A 21,141-nucleotide genomic window follows, 5' to 3' on the forward strand; every position below is an offset into this window, starting at 1 on the left:
GCTTTATTAGTGACTGTTTGTGATCCCATGGACAACGACAAAGAAGAAACTCACAAAAGAACTGGAGTGCTCAACTTCAGGACAGGTCATTGCCTGCCCTTGGGGGCAGGGCACAGAGGGAGATGTGGCCTTCTCTCCCTGCTTTATCCAGTAATGGAAATCAACGACTCTTGAGCCACTACAATGCCCAAGGCAGATGAAAGGCTTTAAATTACAAAGAAGGAAGCAGAATTCGAGGGAAGCAGCATTTGGAGGAAGGGACGTGAAGGAATCAGTTTTTTGGGGGGAAGCAGCGTTTGAAGGGAAGCAGCATTTGGGGGAAGCGGGCGTGCGGAGAAGGTTTGCAGCATCAGCGATCCGCTTTGCCAGGAAGTTCTCCCAATCTTCTGCTGCGAGATCAGGAGAATGGGCTCCCTTTTCCAGCAGACTGGTCCTGGACCCTTGGTGGAGTGGGTGTGAGTGAGAGTGTTTATGTGTCACTCTTTTGCACGTTGGTCAAAAACTAAGTAAAACTTTCCACAGTAACCTTGGTGGTTGGTGGTTTGGTTCGACTCTTTACTTGTCACGGAGGCTACCCGGACCAGGAAAATCCTGGTTGCCGTGAGCCGGGGCCAGAAGACAGCATAAGAAAAGGCAAGATACTTTGTACAGGCCAATTAGGGACACAGCAGGGCCTGCTCCCATGATTTCAACTGCCATCTCTACCAAATCTATCTTATCACCACTAATGGAAAATGATTCAAGTGCAAGTCTTATTGACTGTGGGATGCCTCATACCTGCACTTGACAAAGTTCTTCGCATCTAGGAAATCCAGGATATCAGTCACTTGATTGCTGAGGATACAGCAGGGCCTCTTGACAGCACTACGGATGGCTGAGCAGTCCTAATTAGGAGTGCACGGCTCACATCAAATGGGGTCAGGGACTAGAACAGCAGTGTAGTCTAGTGGAAAGGGCTTGGGCTTGGGAGTCAGGGAACCTGGATTCTAATCTTGGTTCTGCCACTTGTCTGCTGTGTGACCTTTGAAAAGTCACTTCACTTACCTGCGCCTCAGTTTCCTCAACTAGAAAATGGGGATTCAATACCTTTTCTTCCATCCTCCATCTTCCAAGCGCTTAGTACAGTGCTCTGCACACAGTAAGTGCTCAATAAATACGATTGAATGAATCCTCTAAGTCTATTAGTGAAATTCCTCTGCAACCAGGTGACGGTTTCACCATTTTGTTCCTGCAGTCCTAAACTGTATCATTGCATTTTGCTGGACTTTTGGCAGTGGAATTTCACTAATATTTTAACTTTCACTACTGTTGTAAAGTCTCTTAATAGTGTTAATAGTGATAGTATTTATTAAGCACTTACTGTGTGCAGAGCACTGCACTGGAAGAGAAGCAGTGTGGCCTTGTGGATAGAGCCTGACAGAGTAAGCACTTAACAAATCCCACTAGAGAGAGAGAGAGAGAATACACAGGTGAGAATTAGACATTATTAGATTATTAGAATTAGATTATCCCAATTCCAAGTTAAATCATCCATACACCTACCTTTTGAACTTAATTTACATCAATTTATATCAATCCTCACCACTTTTGTCCATATGTTGCCATTCTTTCTGTCTTCCTTCCTTGGCAGGGAAACTGGGCCGCTGGTTGGTGGTGATCCTGCTGATGGTCATCTTCCTTGGCTACTTTAGGTAAGAAGTGGATATGGTTTGGGTTCATTCACTCGGTCAGTCATATTTATTGAGTGTTCACAAAGCACTTAGGAGAGTACCATGCAACAATAAACAGACACATTCCCTGCCTGCAACAAGCTACATTCCAGGGCAGCCTAAGCTAGGCACACACTGGAAGTAGCGGGATTTCCTCTGGACTAAATGGGGCTGAGGGCAAAGGAGGAAAGTCCCAGATAAGCAAAACTCGAAAATCTCTCATTGGTAGACTTATTTTAAAAACTAACCGCAACTGATGGTACTGTGAAGCAGAATGCAATCAATTGTTTCTTGTTTTGTGTTAATAATAATAATGATAATGATGGCATTTGTTAAGTGCTTATTATGTGCAAAACACTGTTCAAAGCGCTGGGGGGATGCAAGGTGATCAGGTTGTCCCACGTGGGGCTCACAGTCTTAATCCTCATTTTACAGATGAGGTAACTGAAGCTCAGAGAATCTAAGTGACTTGCCCAAGGTCACACAGCAGACATGTGGCAGAGCCGGGATTAGAGCCCATGACCTCTGACCCCCAAGCCCGTGCTCTTTCCACTTAGCCATGCTGCTCCTCTTAATGTCTTTCTCCCCCTCTAGGTTGTAAGCTCAATGTGGGCAGGGAATGTGCCTGTCTGTTATATTGTACTCTCCCAAGCACCTTGTACAGCATTCTGCACACAGTAAGTGCTCAACGAATATGATTCAATGAATGAATGAATGTTTTTACCCTTGGTTTTCATAAAAAAAAGGAGTGAAGACACCACCCCCACCCTGGCCAACTGTTACTCAGCTACTTTGGGTGAAGACTTGGAGGCACCTGATGCTGTTGATGTCTCAGACATAAAATGTCTCGTGTTCAGAGTACACACCTGGTTTTCTATCTTTCTGTTAAATGCACACTGCTGGAATGGGCTTAGAGTCTCTGGATGGCTTTAGCACAATCGCTACTTCTGCAAAAACAACCCAAGATCATGGCTTGCTAGCAGGAAGCAGGAAGCAGGAAGCAGAAGATCTTTTCTGTCTTAACCAGTGCTATCAGACCAATGTTCACTGGAATGGCAAGGAGCCAGGAAAGATGCACCCCTGCATTTTCACTAAGTGTGAAAGAGATTCTCTCTCCCAGAGGCACTCACACCAGGAGTGTCATCTTTGAACTGAAGAACACTCTACTAAGTGAAAATCCAAAAGTCAGGCAACCCAAACCTTACTCACAGGAATAGTTCTAAAGAAACAGAGAAGGCTCAGCAACAGGCCCTTTCTATTTCCAGCTCTTCCTTTCTTCCTCTGTGGGGCCTGTGGAACACATTCTCCATTCTTTTCCCAAAGCAACCTCCAGACTCAAATTTAACAACCTTGGAGTATTACTTTTTGAATTTGCTCCCGCACTACCCTCCATTTTTAATTTCCTTTTCATGGAAACCTATTTTAGGAACCGGTCTCTTATCTTGCTTATGGCTGTTTAATGATCATATTAAAGCTCAGGTGTGCTTTTTTTTTCTATAGCCAGGGTTTCTTGGACTTAAAAGGCAGACATCTGGAGCTTGCATCAGAGCAGCAAAGGTGAGCTTCTGAAATTCACCAAAAAAGAAATCACTCATGCACCAGTCTTTGAACACTCCCAGGAGTCTCTGAATATTTTCTGTCGTATCCTGTATTTTGGATAAAAAAAAAACTTGGAACGATTTTCTTCCTCAGCCTGAGGTTTCCCTGTCAAAATGATTGATTTAGAACTCCAATTTACTGTTTTCCCCTCAAGACTGTAAGGTCACTCTGGACAAGGAGAGTCTCTGCCAGCTCTGTTGTATCATGCTCTCCCAAGTGTTTAGTACAGTGCTCTGCACATAGTAAGCACTCAATAAACACCATTCGTGATTGATGATGGATTGGCGTTTGATCTCCCAAATCCTCACTGTGATTAAATCAATCATGCTCTGCTAAATGGTCTTTTAGAATGGATAAAGTATCTTAGGTTTTCTTTCCGTTGTAGTATTGCTGGATCCCAGGATGACCTACAAGTTGTGAAGCTAAAGAGGTATATTTATTTCAGTTTCTTTCAGGTTCACTAACCTTTACTGAGTACAACTCTATGAATGACACTGATCTAGACTCTCTCGAATGTTTATGAAAAAAGATGACTTTTAAAAAAATAACCTGGAGATATTGTAAATAACTACCACAATCCCATATATTCTAATCCCATATATATGTATATACAATCTAGAGGTGAAGGCAGACATTAATAAAAATTAATAACTTGTGTATATTTACATAAGTGCTATGAGGGTGGGGCATATACCAAATGCACAGATCCGTGTTTTTCCTCCAGAAACCTCAACTTGTAAATAGGAGTCTGTCCACCCCAGGGTCACCCTGACCTGCCCTGGTTTCTCATAGTCCAAACTGTGGAGGGCTCAAGGACTGAGATAGGAATGGAATAAGGGTGGTCATCAGGAGAGGAACAGAAGTGACGCTGACAGATTAGGGGCTTTGCTGCCTGTTAGTAATTCTGGCCTTCTCACTTCATAGACCCTGCTTGATCAACTGTAACATTTAAAATCCAGATCATCCAAAATGAAAGTGGAGAAGATTACCTCTTCTCGAATATTTCCCGTTCAGGTGGTGTCATCCTGTGATATCCTGAGGGTTTGGATTGCTAATGGATCCACTAATTGGCTTGATTTTAGCAGAGTGTACTTAGTGGGCTTTCAAAATGTTTTTGTGTAAGAACTGTTCTTGTCTATTCCCATTTTCCGTTCTTTTTAAGGATGATTTACCCCAAACCACAAGTTCTACATCCTCTGTAAGTGAATTGTTGGAAATAAACCCCGTGCATTCTTCCCTGGGTGGTGGTGGCCAGTGGAAAGGTTGAAAGTGACTCCCAGATTATAGTGAAGACTTTGGTTTTTATTGGTGATGAATTGGCCTATTTTTCAGTCCGCACACTTGGGTCCTCTCCTTCTCATACTTCTTTCCTGCCTTCTCCAAGGCCCTGGGCATGGAGAGGTGTGCACTTTTCTGTATTCCCACTATCTGGTCTACAGCCTCTGGTCCAATCTTCTCCTCTGTCTCTTAGAACCTTAGACTGGGCTGGAATTGGAGGGTGAAGTGGATCAGTGTAGTAATCCCAGATGTCGTTTTCAGGTCTTGGTTAGTCCCATGGTCAGCTGGATGAGGGGCAGTTTCTTTCTTTCTTTTTTTTTTAAAATGGTATTTAAGTGCTTACTATGTGCCAAGCTCTGTAATGACTCCTGGAGTAAATACAAGCCAGTCAGGTTAGACACAATCCATGTTCCACGTGGGGCTCCCAGTCTTCACTCCCATTTTACAAATGAGCTAACTGAGGCATAGAAAAGTTAAGTAACTTGCCCAAGGTCACACAGCAGGCAGGTAGTTGAGCCAGGATTAGAATCCAGGTCCTCCTGACTCCTAGGCCAGTGGTCTATCCACTAGGCAACACTGCTTCTCACAAGGTCTAAGGCTTGTTTTCAAATTCTCACAAGTTCAAAGAGTTCTAAGGCTTGAATTGGGCAAGTTCAGGAGTAAACTTGCTAGCTGAGAGAACTGGAAGTGTGGACAGTTGCTCATGTTTGTGGACCGTGATGGGTGTTTAATAGCAGATCATTGTTTATGCTTCTCAGGAGAACCGACGTCCTGGTAATTACTCCCTGGCTTGCTCCAGTGGTCTGGGAAGGGACTTTTAGCACTGACATCTTAAACGAGCAATTCAGGCAAAGGAACATCACCATGGGACTGACGGTGTTTGCCATCAAAAAGTAAGTGGATGACAGAATATGGACACAAATCATACAAGACCAGCATGGGAAGAGGGACATGAAACTCAACTCTGGTTTCTTTGTGAGTGGGTGTGGGAGAAAAAAACAGTCTGCCCACCTCCTGTCCCTTTCCTGTGCTAAGGCCCGGGAGGTATGTGGAGGTTAAAAGAAAAAGAACAAACATAGAAGGGGGTTAATGCTGCTTGCTGCTGGAACAAAGGTTTTTGGGATTTCTATATATGATGAACCTAAACTGATCTCTTCCAATCAGATGGCTATTAATGTGCTGCTGTAATGATTGCCACAAAAATACAAATTGTCAACTCTATGGTATTTCCAGTGACAAAGTATGGACCTGAAAGCTGGACAGTGAAAAAACAGGATAGAAAGAATATCAATTCTTTTGAAATGTGGTATTGGAGAAGGCTTTTGCGAATGCCACGGACTGCCCAAAAGACAAACAAATGGATTTTAGAGCAAATTGAACCAAAGTGGTCTTTGGAAGGCCAAATGACTTGACTTAGATTAGCATATTTTGAACACATAATCAGGAGGACTAATTCTCTGGAGAAGACACTAATGCTAGGAAAAGTCCAGGGAAAACGTGGAAGAAGCAGACCAGCAGCTAGATGGATAGAGACCATAACAACGATAACAGAAGAACCATTAGAAAAGTTGCGGATTATGGCAGAGGACAGGACGTTCTGGAGAAAGTATATCCATTGAGTCGCTATGAATCAGAAATGACTCAACAGCACATAATGATAATAATATATGATGAAAGGGAGTTTGGGTGACACAGTAATCACCTGGAGCTTCTCAACAGTCCTTAGAGGTTGGTGTCTACAATGTGGAAAAGAAGAATTCTCCGTAGTTGCCAGGCCTGCTAAGAGGGAACTAGCAAGGGTAAATAAATAACTAGATCAGAGAGGCAGAAATGGGTTCAGGGAAATGCTGAACTTGGGAAAACCTGTAGGCCAAAGCAACCAGTGAAAGAGGCCAAATCTCTTGGAGCCAGACTAGGGGAGACTGCAAGTTCTCCCTGGACTTTCCCCACATACCCTGCCTGGGAGACAGGCGACTCTCTCTTTCTCGTTCTCCACCTTTACTGGACAAATATCAGATCTCCACTTTGGCTTCTCTACACTCTCTTCCCCTCTGCACCACCTGTGAGGGTTTGCTTAAGGCTCGACATCTAATCTGTACCCTAATGATACCCCAAACACTTGTATTTCTCAGACTGAGAGCCTTTCTCCCTGACGTTTGATTTTTCTCCCGGCCAGGATAGTTTCTGGGAGGAAGGGCACACTGCAGATTCCTCTTTGTGGCATTTAGTCACTGAGCAATTTGAAAGGATTCGAAACTCGTTTTGGGCAGGGAACATGTCTACCAACTCTGTTGTATTATGCTCTCCCAAGTGCTTAGTACAGTGCTCTGAACACAGTAAGTATTCAGTAAATACCATTGATTATGTGATTGATCTATTCTGCTACTTCTAGTTATGAGGAATGGACAGTGTTAAAGAGAAAGGTCACAGGCTTTCTCGGAATTGCCAGAACCAGAACCCTTTCTCCACTTACAGGCAATTCTGGGAATGGCCCATTTTCTCAGCCAACAGGATGACAAGCACCCCCGAGTGTGGTGCTGAGCTCTCCTGGAGGTGAAGCCAAGGGAAGTGACTCAGCTGAACCTGGCTGTTTGGCTGTAAAGTCCTGCCTCACTGTTCTCCCTGAGATCCAGCCAGAAAGATCTACATATGGTAATGTGTTTCACTCTTGTCTTGTCTCGTGCCATTGAGTCGTCACTGACCCATAGTGACTCCAAGGATACATCTCTCCTAGAAGGCCCCACCTCCATCTGCTATTGTTCTGGTAGGGTATTCAGAGCATTTCCTTGGTAAAAATATGGAAGTGGCCATTGCCTCCTTCCATGCAGTCAACTTGAGTCTCCACCCTCAACTTGCTCCTGTGACGCCGCTGCCCAGTACGGGTGAGTTTAGATTTGTAGTAGATTGCCTTCCACTCGTTAGCCACTGCCCAAGCTAGGAATGGAATGGGTACACCTCTGCTTCACTCTCCCTCCTGTAGCCGAGACTGGTAGAGTACTAGAAACTCTCCAGGTGTGATACTGACAGGCTGTATTTCACTCTACCAGAAGTAAAAGAGAAGCTAATGGGGCTAAATGTAATAATTAGCTTGACTGGGGGGCATTTTAGTTTAAATCCAATTTCCCAGCTTCTCCCCAAGCAAACCTCTCAGGCAGCAAATAATAGTAATTATGGTATTTGTTAAGTGCTTACTATGTTCCAGGCACTGTGCTAACTCCTAGGGTAAATACAAGCTAGTCAGGTTGCATTCATTCATTCATTCATTCAATTGTATTTATTGAGCACTGTGCAGAGCACTGTACTAAGCACTTGGGTAGTACAAATTGGCAACATATAGAGATGGTCCCTACCCAATAGCGGGCTCACAGTCTAGAAGGGGGAGGCAGACAACAAAACAAAACAAGTAGACAGGAGTCAATAAGATCAAAATAAATAGAATTATAGCTATATACATATTCTCTATCCTGCATGGGGCTTACAGTCTTAATCACCATTTTAAAGATGGAGAAACTGAGACACAGAAAAGTTAAGTGATTTGCCCTAGATCTCCTAACAGACAAGTGCTGAAGCAGGGATTAGAACCCAGGTCCTCTGGGTCCCCAGACCTGGCTCTTGTCACTAGGCCACAGTTCTTTCCATAATAGCACTTAGCATGGTTAGCTAATTAGATTTTCAGTTTGGCCTGGTGTTCTTGGTCTTCAGGGTCTATAAATGCAACCTGGCCAAACTTGACTTTGGCATTCTCTGTTGCAATCTTTCCCATTTGTGTTTGGTTCAGTCATGATGACTGGGATTTACTCAGAACTCTGAATTGGCACCTGAATAGAGTTCATAATTTCATATCTTCCTTTAGTAGTCTAAAGTCGGAATGGCTGGCATTGGTCCTGCTCTGTGAACATAAAAGCAAAGCGGCTCCAATTTTGATCCAATAACCTTGCAGGATTCTAATAGGCGCATATTAGATTAGTCCATTTTAGACAGTCCTGTCGAAATGCAGATATGGTCCAGTGGTTTTAAAGGAAATGATTTTTTCAATTATGAGTGACTCAGAAATGGATGCCTCGATTTCATTTTGAAATCTCATGTGCAGGTATGTGGTCTTCCTGAAATTGTTCCTGGAAACTGCAGAGAAGCACTTCATGGTGGGATACAGGGTAAATTATTACATCTACACAGACCAACCAGCTGACATCCCCGCCGTCCCCCTCCGAGAGGGAAGGAAGGTTTTGGTGCTGGAAGTCCAGAACTACGCCCGTTGGCAGGACGTCTCCATGCACCGCATGGAGACTATTAGCTACTTCGCCCAGCAGTGCTTCCTCTGAGAAGTAGACTATCTTGTGTGTGCTGATGTAGATATGAAGTTCAGCGACCATGTCGGGGTCGAGATTCTGAGCCCTCTGTTCAGCACTCTCCACCTGGGCTTCTACGGGGCCGAACGGAGATCCTTCACCTACGAGCGGCGACCTTTGTTTCAAGCCTACATTCTCCCAGATGAGGGGGACTTCTACTATATGGGGGCTTTTTTTGGAGGGACAGTGAACGAGGTATACAAACCCACCAAGGAGTGTCACCAAGCCATGATGATGGACAAGCGCAATAACATTGAAGCAGTTTGGCACAATGAGAGTTACTTAAACAAATATTTGCTTTACCATAAACCAACCAAAGTTCTTTCCCCAGAATACATGTGGGATGAGCAACTTCTGGGAAAGCCGGCCATCCTTCAGAAATTGAGGTATGTTGCTGTGCCAAAGAACCATGCTGAAATTCGGAACAGATGAAAATCTTCCTTTGGAAAGGATTAGTGAAAGTTTATAATAAAGGACATACATGGTTCACTACTTTCCTCTTTATTGTCTTTGGGATCAACTGAAAAGGCAGAAAGTGATTTTGATTTGCTTCAGAGAACATCCCCTTTCTGCCTGTTCAGAAGTTAGTTAAATTAATGGGAAAAATTACCTTTTTAAATCCACCATTAACTAGTTCACTTATTTAAAAATTAATCAGTCACACTGTTTGCTTGCAGTGTTTGAGCAGGCTGTTCCAAGGAAAGTTTCCCCATGATGGAGCGGGGGTTCCACAGTCCACATTTGGCTGAAGCTGTGGAAGGGGTTAGAGGGGAAGGGGACAGAGCGACAGTGGGGAGGGTTTGTTTGGGAGTTACTTGATGAGGGTTGACCCTGGGACAGGATGACAGGGAGGGGGCAGGGAGGAGGAGGGGGATTGGGGCAAGGGGTGGGGAGGGGTTGGATGGGACCAAGTTGATGGGGGTCTGTACAAGGGGAGGGGGACTAGGGGTGGTGCTGAGACAGGATTATAGGGATGGGGAGAGGAGGAGGAGTGGGGCTTTTGCAAAGGAAGGCAAGCAGTTGGGCCGGAGAGGTGTGGTGGGAGGAGAGGACTGGGATGGACTGACAGGAGGAGGGGGGATTGAAGGGTCATGGTGGAGTCAGTGGGGTAAATGGCAGCAATCACAACTTAATCTGGTGACGCCCATCATCATCATCATCATCAATCGTATTTATTGAGCACTTACTATATGCAGAGCACTGTACTAGCACTTGGGAAGTACAAAATGGCAACATATAGAGACAGTCCCTACCCAACAGTGGGCTCACAGTCTAAAAGGGGGAGACAGAGAACAAAATCAAACATACTAACAAAATAAAATAAATAGAATAGATATGTACAAGTAAAATAAATAAATAAATAAATAGGGTAATATGTACAAACATATATACATATATGCAGGTGTTGTGGGGAAGGGAAGGAGGTAAGATGTGGGGGATGGAGTAGGGAACGAGGGGGAGAGGAAGGAAGGGGCTCAGTCTGGGAAGGCCTCCTGGAGGAGGTGAGCTCTCAGTAGGGCCTTGAAGGGAGGAAGAGAGCTAGCTTGGCGGATGGGCAGAGGGAGGGCATTCCAGGCCAGGGGGATGACGTGGGCCGGGGGTCCATGGCGGGACAGGTGAGAACGAGGTATGGTGAGGAAATTAGCAGCAGAGGAACGGAGGGTGCGGGCTGGGCTGTAGAAGGAGAGAAGGGAGGTGAGGTAGGAGGGGCGAGGGGATGGACAGCCTTGAAGCCCAGGGTGAGGAGTTTCTGCCTGATGTGCAGATTGATTGGTAGCCACTGGAGATTTTTGAGGAAGGGAGTAATATGCCCAGAGTGTTTCTGGACACAGATAATCCGGGCAGCAGCATGAAGTATGGATTGAAGTGGAGAGAGACACGAGGATGGGAGATCAGAGAGAAGGCTGGTGCAGTAGTCCAGACGGGATAGGATGAGAGCTTGAATGAGCAGGGTAGCGGTTAGGATGGAGAGGAAAGGGCGGATCTTGGAAATGTTGCGGAGCTGAGACCGGCAGGTTTTGGTGACAGCTTGTATGTGAGGGGTGAATGAGAGAGCGGAGTCGAGGATGACACCAAGGTTGCGGGCTTGTGAGACGGGAAGGATGGTAGTACCGTCAACAGAGATGGGAAAGTCAGGAAGAGGGCAGGGTTTGGGAGGGAAGACAAGGAGTTCAGTCTTCGACATGTTGAGCTTTAGGTGGCGGGCAGACATCCAGATGGAGATGTCCTCAAGGCTGGAGGAGATGTGAGCCTGGAGAGAAGGGGAGAGAGCAGGGGCAGAGATGTAGATCTGGGTGTCATCAGCGTAGAGATGATAGTTGAAGCCGTGGGAGTGAATGAGGACACCAAGGGAGTGCGTGTAGATTGAGAACAGAAGGGGACCAAGCACTGAACCTTGGGGAACCCCCACAGTAAGAGGATGGGAGGGGGAGGAGGAGCCTGAAAAGAGACTGAGAAAGAACGACCGGAGAGATAAGAGGAGAACCAGGAGAGGATGGAGTCTGTGAAGCCAAGGTCAGATAGTGTGTTGAGGAGAAGGGGGTGGTCCACAGTGTCAAAGGCAGCTGAGAGGTCGAGGAGGATTAGAACAGAGTATGAGCCGTTGGATTTGGCAAGCAGGAGGTCATTGGTGACCTTTGAGAGGGCAGTTTCTGTGGAATGTAGGGGACGGAAGCCAGACTGGGGGGTCGAGGAGAGAGTTGTTGTTGAGGAATTCTAGGCAGCACGTGTAGACAACTCATTCAAGGAGTTTGGAAAGGAATGTAAGGGATGGTTGAATTGTCCTTGGGTCGTTGACAGTGAGAAGGCAAGGGACTGGGAGAGCACTGAGGAGACAGTTGAATTGTCCTTGGGTCCTTGAGAGAGAAGAGTCTGGGATTTAGGAGAATGTTGAGGAGATGGTTGAATTGTCATTGGGGCCTTGAGAGTGAAGAGGACAGTGAATAGGAGTAAACATCCTGCAGTGTAGGATGGGCAGTGTAGGTATGAAGACAGGCTGCTTTGGAAATGTAATAATGTATGAACCTGGGCTTTTGTCACCTGGGGGGCAGGCAGTCGCACTCTGATCTAACTGCAGGGAAAAAGGGAAGATGAAGAAGATGGCAGCTTCTCTGCCGCAGCAGATCGGGAATAAAATATCCAATTATCCTAGTGGATGGGCAGTCAGTAGGCAATGGTTCCGATAGCTGATGACCTCGGCGGAGAGATCTCGGCATCCTCGGAGAGATCCCTGTCCCCGGTGGTGGTACTCCTACCAAACAGGACATTTTCATGCCACCTTGAATATTTAAATTGGAGATATTCCATCCTAAATAAGGACTAGAGAATAGAATCAAAACAGTGCTAGTGCTATTAGTATTTTCCACATTGATAATCTGCATAAGAACCATGTTAGGGGAAACCTAAGTGAAACTTTCCAGTGCTATATGGACACTCCTAGTGTTAGTTCATTTAATCTAGAACAGTGCTTGGCACATAGTAAGCACTTAACAAATACCATAAAAAAAATCTACAGCTTCCAGGATTTTGGAGGCGGAGGATATAGTCAGATGCAGGACTGGATTAACAATTTCCATGGGCCTAGATTTAACTAATTTTGGGAGGCACTCATGTGATCTATTACGCTATTATATATCAATAGCAATTATAGTATTTGTAAGTGCTTATTAGGGGCCAAGCACTGCGCGTAATGCTAGAGTGGATAGAACATAATCTGGTTGGACACAGTCCCTGTTTTATTTGAGGTTCACAGTCTAAGGGGGTGAGGGAGCAAGCATTCACTACCCATTTTACAAATGATGAACATCAAGCTGTTGGGTGAGTGCATTACAACAGTCCTCTTCCTAGTGACCTGGCCTTGAGGCTTCATGAGACAAAATGAATCTGAGAAGGTTTATCTCCTGTCGTGTCCTTTCCTCCCCACTGACTGGTTTGTCGTTTATTTTGTTCTTGCTCTCAGAGGTCATCCAACCCCCCAAAAAACCAGGGGGGGCCAGGGGCAGGGATTACTTGAACCTGCTGCTGATGGGTTCAAGAAAGGAAGAACATTTCAGTGCTTCACTGCTCGTCATTCCATTATCCCTTCTGACATGTGTTATCAGTTAGTGATTAAAAGTGTGAGCTCAATATGGGACTACCAAATTATCTTATATCTACCCCAGCACTTAGAACAGTGCTTGGCACTTAGTAAGCTCTTAACAAATACAATAATAATAATAATTTGGCTCTAGAAGGTGGAGGGCAGGAGAATCCAATGCATTCAATCATATTTATTACGTGCTTACTGTGTGAAGAGCACTGTACTAAGTGCTTGAGAGAGTACCTTGGGAGAACAGCCCCAAGAATGGGCAGGAAGCCCAACCACCTCCTGAAGGATGGGGAGACAAACAGGGTGGGGAAGGGGTGCAATGTTCTGTGCAGGGTGTGGTGGAGAACCGGTTTTTCATCTCCCTGTTTTCTTTTTGATGGAAGAGTGAACGGGATTATGCCCGGAGGTGTCCAGCCCCTCCCTGGAGATCCGAAAGACGATGGGAGAGGGATTTATCATCCAGAATCCACATTCGAGGTGGGTAATCCGGGTTTCAACCCGAGTGCTGGGGGTAGTGATTGGTGGAAGGAGTAGATCAGGGTAATAATAATTGAGATTTTTGTAGCATTTTACTATGTGCTGACCACTGTCCTAGAGCTGAGGCAGATACACTGTGAGGGAAGGAGGCCACATAACAGGCAAAAGGCAAGCAGGGAGTAAAACCCAGGTCTCCTGGTTCCCAGTCTTGAGGTCTATCTTGCTGTTTCCCAGTAGTAGGGGGTGGTGGGCAGTGGTGGGAGGTGGTAAATGTACCATTCACCTACTTCGTTGCCTCATCAGTTTGTGCTGCTTCCCACCAGCCTGCCGACAGCTTCATACACTCAATCGTATTTAGTAAGTGCTTACTCTGTGCAGAGCGCTGTACTAAGCGTTTGGGAAAGAACAATACAACAATGAATGGTGACAATGTTAATTAATAATGATGGTATTCGTTAAGCACTTACTATGTGCCTGGCACTGTACTCAGCGCTGGGGTGGATCTAAGCAAATTGGGTTGGACACAGTGCCTGTCCCACGTAGGGCTCAAAGTCTCAATCCCCATTTTACAGTTGAGGTAACTGAGGTCCAGAGAAGTGAAGTGACTTGTCCAAGGTCAATCAGCAGACAAATGGCGGAGCTGGCATTAAAACTCATGACTTTCTGACTCTCAGGCCCAGGGTCTATCCAGTACGTCATGCTGACTCCCTGCCTACAGCGAGCTCACAGTCTCCTCCCACTCTGTCCTCTTTGCGTCCCCCTGACACAATGAACCCCACGACACAGGGTACAGGACAATTTATTGAAGAGCAGTTGTGTGACTAGTCAAAAAGGAGGGATTTTTTGAGGAAAACGGGAAGGCTGAAGAAAGAATGATCGGAATTCCTTGCTCCCTTCCTTGTCTGGAGGGAGCGGGCTGCTGGCCCCAAGGGTCCTGTGGCCCACCTCTGCAGCCCAGCTCTGCAGCCTCAGCCTTGCGGCCTCAGCTCTGTGGCCCATTTTGCTGTCTTTGCCCAGTTTGCTCCGCCTTACGGTCTGGCTGACCCGAGGGTCGCTGATGGTTTTCAGCATCCCGGCTTTGTACCCCGTAATCTTCCTGCCCCTCCTCCCCCGGCCCGCACAGGAAGCCTGGCTCTACCTGACACACTCGGATGAACGGGGGTTGCACTGTATCGGATCTCAGACCCCCGGAGATCGAACCCTGCTCTGACCCTTGTTCATCAGTGACTCCGTAGGGAGCGCCTCTGACCCAAATCCCAAAGGGGGAAAAACAGCCTTCTGCATCCCTACTTCAGTCCCCTCACCTATTCGCTTCCGGGAGTTTCCACTTCACAGTCCCTTTCCTGGCCAGTGCAGAGATAAATGCGGATTCCCCATCTCCATCTCTGGAGGGAGAGGGGTGAAAGAATACAAGTGAGAAAAATCAAGTGGTTTAGGCTTTTTCTCTGCCTCACTGGGCAAGATTTCCCTCATTTATGGATCACTTTTTTACGGTATTTGTTAAGTGCTTACCATGTGCCAGGGACTGTACAAACCTCTAAGGTAGATACAAGCTACCCCATCCCATCGCTATAGCAACTTCCCTGCCCTCCCTCCCAGCGCCCAGGCTCGGTAGGGCCGTAGTTCCCCACGTAGAAGAGAGTTAGGGGATCTATGATGACCGCCCCCCTTCCACTCCCCCAACCTTCTTTTCACCCAAAAGAATTCCTCAAGGCAATTATTTTTAAAATGGTATTTTTGAGTGTTACAATGTGTACTACATATACAGTGAGTCCTCACTCACTGAATTCTGTTGACTGACTTAAGTGACTTATGTTAGAGAAGCAGCATGGTTCAGTGGAAAGAGCCCAGGCTTTGGAGTCAGAGGTCATGGGTTCAAATATCTTTTTTTGGTAGCCTTAAACACGGGATAGCTGGCGTTGGTCCTGCTTTGTGAGCATACAGCCACGTGGCTCCACTTTTGATCTAAGAAGACTTGTAGGATTCTAATAGGCACATATTAGGTTAGTCAATTTTAGAAAGTCCTGAAGTAATGGAATTATGGTCCAGTGGCTTTTCAGAAGGTATTTTTCCAATTATTTGTGACCCTGAAATTGTTGCCTCTACCTCATCTCGAAATCTCATGTGCAGTTATGTGGTCTTCCTGAAACTGTTCCTGGAAACTGCAGAGAGACAGTTCACGATGTGATACAAAGTGAATTATTACATCTGCACAGACCGTCCCTGCCATCCCCCTCCGAGAAGGAAGGAAGATGGTGGCCCTGGAAGTCCACAACTATGCCCGTTGGCAGGATGTATCCACGTTCCGCATGGAGATGATTAGCCACTTTGCCTAGCAGCGCTTCCTCCGGGAAGTAGACTTTCTTGTGTGTGCTGACGTAGATATGAAGCTCAGCGACCATGTCGGGGTGGAGATTCTCAGCCCTCTGTTTGGCACTCTCCACCCGGGCAGCTACGGGGCCAAACGGATATCCTTCACCTTCGAGCGGCGGCCTTTGTCTCAAGCCTACATTTCCCCAGATGAGGGGGACTTCTACTCTACTGGGGGCCTTTTTTGAGGAACAGTGAGCAAGGTTTACAAGCTCACCAAAGAGTATCACCAAGCCATAATGATGGCCAAGTGCAGTAAAACTGAAGCAATGTGGCAAGATGGGAGTCACTTAAACAAGAAGAGAAGCAGTGTGGTCCAGTGGATAGAACACAAGCCTGCAAGTCAGAATGACCTGGGTTTTAATCCCGGCTTCGCCACTCATCTGCTGTGTGACCTTGGGCAAGCCACTTAACTTCTCCGTGCCTCAGTTATCTCATCTGTAAAATGGGGATTTAGACTGTGAGCCCTATATGGGACAGGGACTGTGTCCAATCCGATTAACTTGCATACACCCCAGTGCTTAGCACTGTGCAAGCACTTAATGCCATCCAAAAAGGTATTTGCTTTACCGTAAACCAACCAAAGTTCTTTTCCCAAAATACATGTGGAAGGAGCAATTTCTGGGAAGGCAGGCCATTCTTCAGAAATGGAGATATGTTGCTGTGCCAAAGAACCCTGCTGAAATTTGGAACAGATGAGAACCTTCCTTTTGAAGGGATTGGTGAAAGATTGATGTTAGGACATATAAGGTTCTCCACTGCTTTACCTTTTCTTGTCTTTGTGATCAATTGAAAGGGAGGAATGTAACTTGCTTCAGGTAATTCCCATTTCCTGCTTATTCAGAAGATCTTGTAGACTGTGAGCCCACTGTTGGGTAGGGACCGTCTCTATATGTTGCCTACTTGTCCTCCCCAAGCGCTTAGTACAGTGCTCTGCACACAGTAAGCACTCAATAAATACAATTGAATGAATAGTTTGAACTAATGTGACAAGTTAATCCCTTTTTTATCAACTGCTAGCTGTTGATCCGTTTTAGAAAGGGATTCATCTCACTGCTTGTTTGCAGATTGCATGAACAGACTGTTCCGCTTTCAAATTGGTCACACCAACTTTTCTCCCATGGAAGAGCTCATTTTCATGTTATTTGGAATATTTAAAATTGGGACCTTCCACGCCACTTGTCAGCTGTGTGGCTTTGGGCAAGTTATTTAACTTCTCTGTGCCTCAGTTACCTCATCTGTAAAATGGGGATTAAGACTGTGAGCCCCAAGTGGGACAACCTGATTACCTCGTATCTACCACAGCACTTAGAAGAGTGCTTTACAAATACCATCATTATTATTATAATTATTATTATTAATAAGGACAGGAGAATAGAACCCAGGAGAGTCTCCTTTCTGCTTTTCATTGTTGGTTACCTGAACCAAAAACCGGCAATAAGTGAAACCAAAGTGAAGCTTCTCCAGAGTTACGTGACCACTCCCACTGATAGGAATGCTCAATCTAATCTGACACTACCAGGCTTCTGGAGATGGAGGAGACTGTTGGTTAGGACGTGTTTTCTCCCTGAGAAGTTCCCAGTTAGAATAAAAAAAGGAGATAGTCAGAGAAACAGTGGCCTAGTGGAAAGAACACAGACCTTGGAGCCTAAGGACCTTGGTTCTGATCTCAGCTCTACCACTTGCCTCCTGTGTGACCTTGGGAAAGTCACTTAACTTCTCTGTGCCTCGGTTACCTCCTCTATAAAATAAGGATTAAGACTATGAGCTCTAGGTGGGACCTGTACGGAGTCCAAACCAATTATCTTGTATCTACCCCAGTGCTTACTTAGTACAGGGCCTGGCACATAGTAAATGCTTAACAAATACCACTTTAAAAAAAGTCTGATCATGATGGTTCCTTAAACTGCTGTAAATATTTCATCTACTGCTTTCTAAAAGCTAAATTTTACTCAGATCTTATTTTGTTTTGGGTGCGGAGGGTCAAAAGTGAGAGGGGATTAGATGTTTTGGCCTGGAAATATCTAAATATTTTTTTTGCCTCAAATCCACCTAAAGTCAAGACCTGCAAAAGTGAAACAAATGAATTATAATCTATCCTTATAGTAACATGCACAGTGTGAGATAGGAAAGTAAATTTGGTGTTGATTAGATTTTCCTTTTCCCTACTAAACTATAAATTCCCTACTATAACTATAAGCCAGAACTTTGTTCTGGCTAGTCTAATTAGTTCAACAAAGCCCTTTACCAATGTCAATTCTCGATACCTTGGCAAGTGTTAAAATCAATAGTTCACGCTCGTCAAAAGTAAATATGAAGTCCCTGTTTATATTCCAATCCTTTAATCTTCCTCCTCCACCCTCCATTTTTTCCCCCTGGGGTTTCCATCTTCCATGAAGCCTGGGAATTCTATTGAAGCAGACATTTTTCCATATACTTTTGACTAATCATGTCTTGTACTAGGAACTTGGGAAATGTGGAATAAGCAGGTGACATATTCCCCACCTACCAAGGCCTTATACTCTAATCGAGGGGTTTAATATGCAGGAAAATAGGGAAGCAGTGTGACCTAGTAGCTGGGTGACCTTTGGCAAGTCACTTAACTTCTCTGTACCTCAGTTACCTCATCTATAAATGGGGATTAAGACTGTGAGCCCTAGGTGGGACAGGGACTGTGTCCAACCTGATTACCTTGTATCTGCTCCAGCGCTTAGTACAGTGCCTGGCACATAGTAAGCACTTAACAAAGACCATTATTATCATTATAAAGGGCCGAGAGGCCCTTCTGTAGATGTTTGTGTGCAATAATGACATAGGTCTTTGTGGATGTCTATTAGAATAATCTCAGTCTCAGTGTCCCAGCTCTCCTCAATCAATCAGTGGCATTTATTGAGTGCTTACTTTGTGCAGGGCACTGTACTAAGCGCTTGGGAGAGAACAGTACAAAAGAATTAGCAGACACGTTCCCTGTCCATAATGAGTTTACAGTAGAGCGGGGGGAACAGACATTAATGTGAATAAATAAGTCATTTATAATATATAATTTAAAGGTATGTACATAATGCTGACCTCGACTCATCTCTCTCATTCCATCCACATATTCAATCTGTTACCAAATCCTGTTGGTCCTATCTTCACAACACCGCTAAAATCCACCCTTTCCTCTCCATCCAAACTGCTACCATGCTGACCCAAGCACTTATCCTATCCCACTTTGACTATTGCAGAAGCAGCGTGGCTCAGTGGAAAGAGCCCGGGCTTTGGAGTCAGAGGTCATGGGTTCAAATCCTGACTCCGCCGCTTGTCAGCTGGGTGACTTTGGGCAAGTCACTTCCCTTGTCTTGGCCTCAGTTAACTCATCTGTAAAATGGGGATTAAGACTGTGAGCCCCCCCGTGGGACAACCTGATCACCTTGTAACCTCCCCAGCGCTTAGAACAGTGCTTTGCATATAGTAAGTGCTTAATAAATGCCATTATTATTATTATTATCTGCCTCCTCGCCGACCTCCGGGCCTCCTGTCTCTCCCCACTCCCATCATTTCTTCACTCTGCTGAACGAATCATTTATCAACGAAAACGTTCAGTTCATGTCTCCCCACTCCTCAAGAACCTCCAATAGCTGCCCATCCACCTTGGCATCAAACAGAAACTCCTGATCATCGGTTTTAAAGCACTAAATCAGCTCGCCCCACCCTACCTCACCTCACTAATCTACTACAGCCCAGCCCACACACTCCGCTCCTCTAGTGCCAGCTTACTCATCATGCCCCGATCTCATCTGTCTCACCGCCAACCTCTTTCCCAAGTTATCCCTCCAATCTTCCAAGCTTCCTCCCCCTCCACAAATGCCAAACCACCATTCTCTCCACCTTCAAAGCCTTACTAAGGCCACATCTCCTCCAAAAGGTCTTCTGCAATTAAGCCCTCATCCCCTGCTTGCTCTCCCTTCTGCATCCTCTATGCACTTCAATCTATGACCTTTGGACTCTTGCTATTCTCCCCACAGTCCTTAAGTACATATCTTTAAATTATATATTATAAATTATTACTTGTTTACTGATTACTTACTGATTATAATTACTTATTCATTCATATCATTATGAGCAAATTATTTCCTTCCATGTGTCTACCGTGTGACCTTGGGCTAATCTCTTCACTTCCCTGTGCCTCAGTGACCTCATCTGTAAAATGGGGATTGAGACTGTGAACCCCACATGGTACAGGGACTGTGTCCAACTCGATTTGCTTGTATTTACTCCAGCGCATCTTACAGTGCCTGTCACATAGTAAGCGCTTAACACATATCATTATTATTGTTAATAATTACTATTTATTCATGTTTATGTCCATCTCCTCCTCTAGACTGTAACCTCGTTATGGAACTTGTCCGCTCATTGTGTTACAGTTCTTGTATTCTCCCAAGCGCTTAGTACTGTGCTTTAAATAATAATAATAATAATAATAATAATGGTATTTGTTAAGCGCTTACAATATGCCAAGCACTGTTCTAAGCGCTGGGGTAGATACAAGGTTATCAGGTTGACCCACATGGGGCTCACAGTCTTAATCTCCATTTTACAGATGAGGTAACTGAGGCACAGAGAAGTGAAGTGACTTGCCCCAGGTCACACAGCTGACTAGTGGGGGAGCCAGGATTAGAGCCCATGACCTCTGACTCCCAAGCCCGGGCTCTTTCCACTAAGCCACGCTGCTTCTTGACAAGTAGTAGTAAAACCGTATTAAGGATTCAATAAATACGATTGATTGATTCATTGATTGAGTCTCTGGGATCTGAAACTGTTGGGATGTAAAGGTAAGAATAGCTAAAGGATGGGTCGTTTGGGGACCAAGGATTTATCGATGTCTCTGTCCCTGGAGGAAGGATGTAGGACGGGGTAAGGAGAAGCAGCCTGGTTTAGTGGGAAGAGCCTGGGTTTGGGAGTCAGAGATCGTGGGTTCTAATCCTGACTCCTCCACACTTTTAGACTGTGAGCCCACTGTTGGGTAGGGACCGTCTCTATATGTTGCCAACTTGTACTTCCCAAGCGCTTAGTACAGTGCTCTGCACACAGTAAGTGCTCAATAAATACGATTGATTGATTGATTGATTGATTGTCAGCAGTGTGACCTTGGGTAAGTCACTTAACTTCTCTGTTACTCAGTGACCTCATCTGTAAAATAGGGATAATAATAATAACAATAATGTTGGTATTTGTTAAGCACTTGCTATGTGCCAAGCGCTGTTCTAAACGCTGGGGGGCGGGGGGGGGG

The 21,141-nt window shown here is 45.3% G+C and overlaps 1 non-coding gene and 2 pseudogenes across 1 annotated transcript; 2 read left to right on the forward strand and 1 right to left on the reverse strand.

Moving 5' to 3' along the window:
• The first annotated feature begins 1,647 nt into the window (after positions 1–1,647).
• LOC119926974 lies at positions 1,648–9,367 on the forward strand (annotated as a pseudogene).
• On the reverse strand, positions 7,479–7,616 carry LOC119927970. The gene has a single exon (XR_005450933.1). It is a non-coding gene; the product is annotated as a small nucleolar RNA SNORA7 (small nucleolar RNA).
• A 6,254-nt stretch (positions 9,368–15,621) lies between the features above and the next one.
• On the forward strand, positions 15,622–16,568 carry LOC119927125 (annotated as a pseudogene).
• Positions 16,569–21,141: the final 4,573 nt, after the last annotated feature.

The sequence above is a fragment of the Tachyglossus aculeatus genome, chromosome 4, assembly GCF_015852505.1.
Source record: "Tachyglossus aculeatus isolate mTacAcu1 chromosome 4, mTacAcu1.pri, whole genome shotgun sequence".
Taxonomy (NCBI): domain Eukaryota; kingdom Metazoa; phylum Chordata; class Mammalia; order Monotremata; family Tachyglossidae; genus Tachyglossus; species Tachyglossus aculeatus.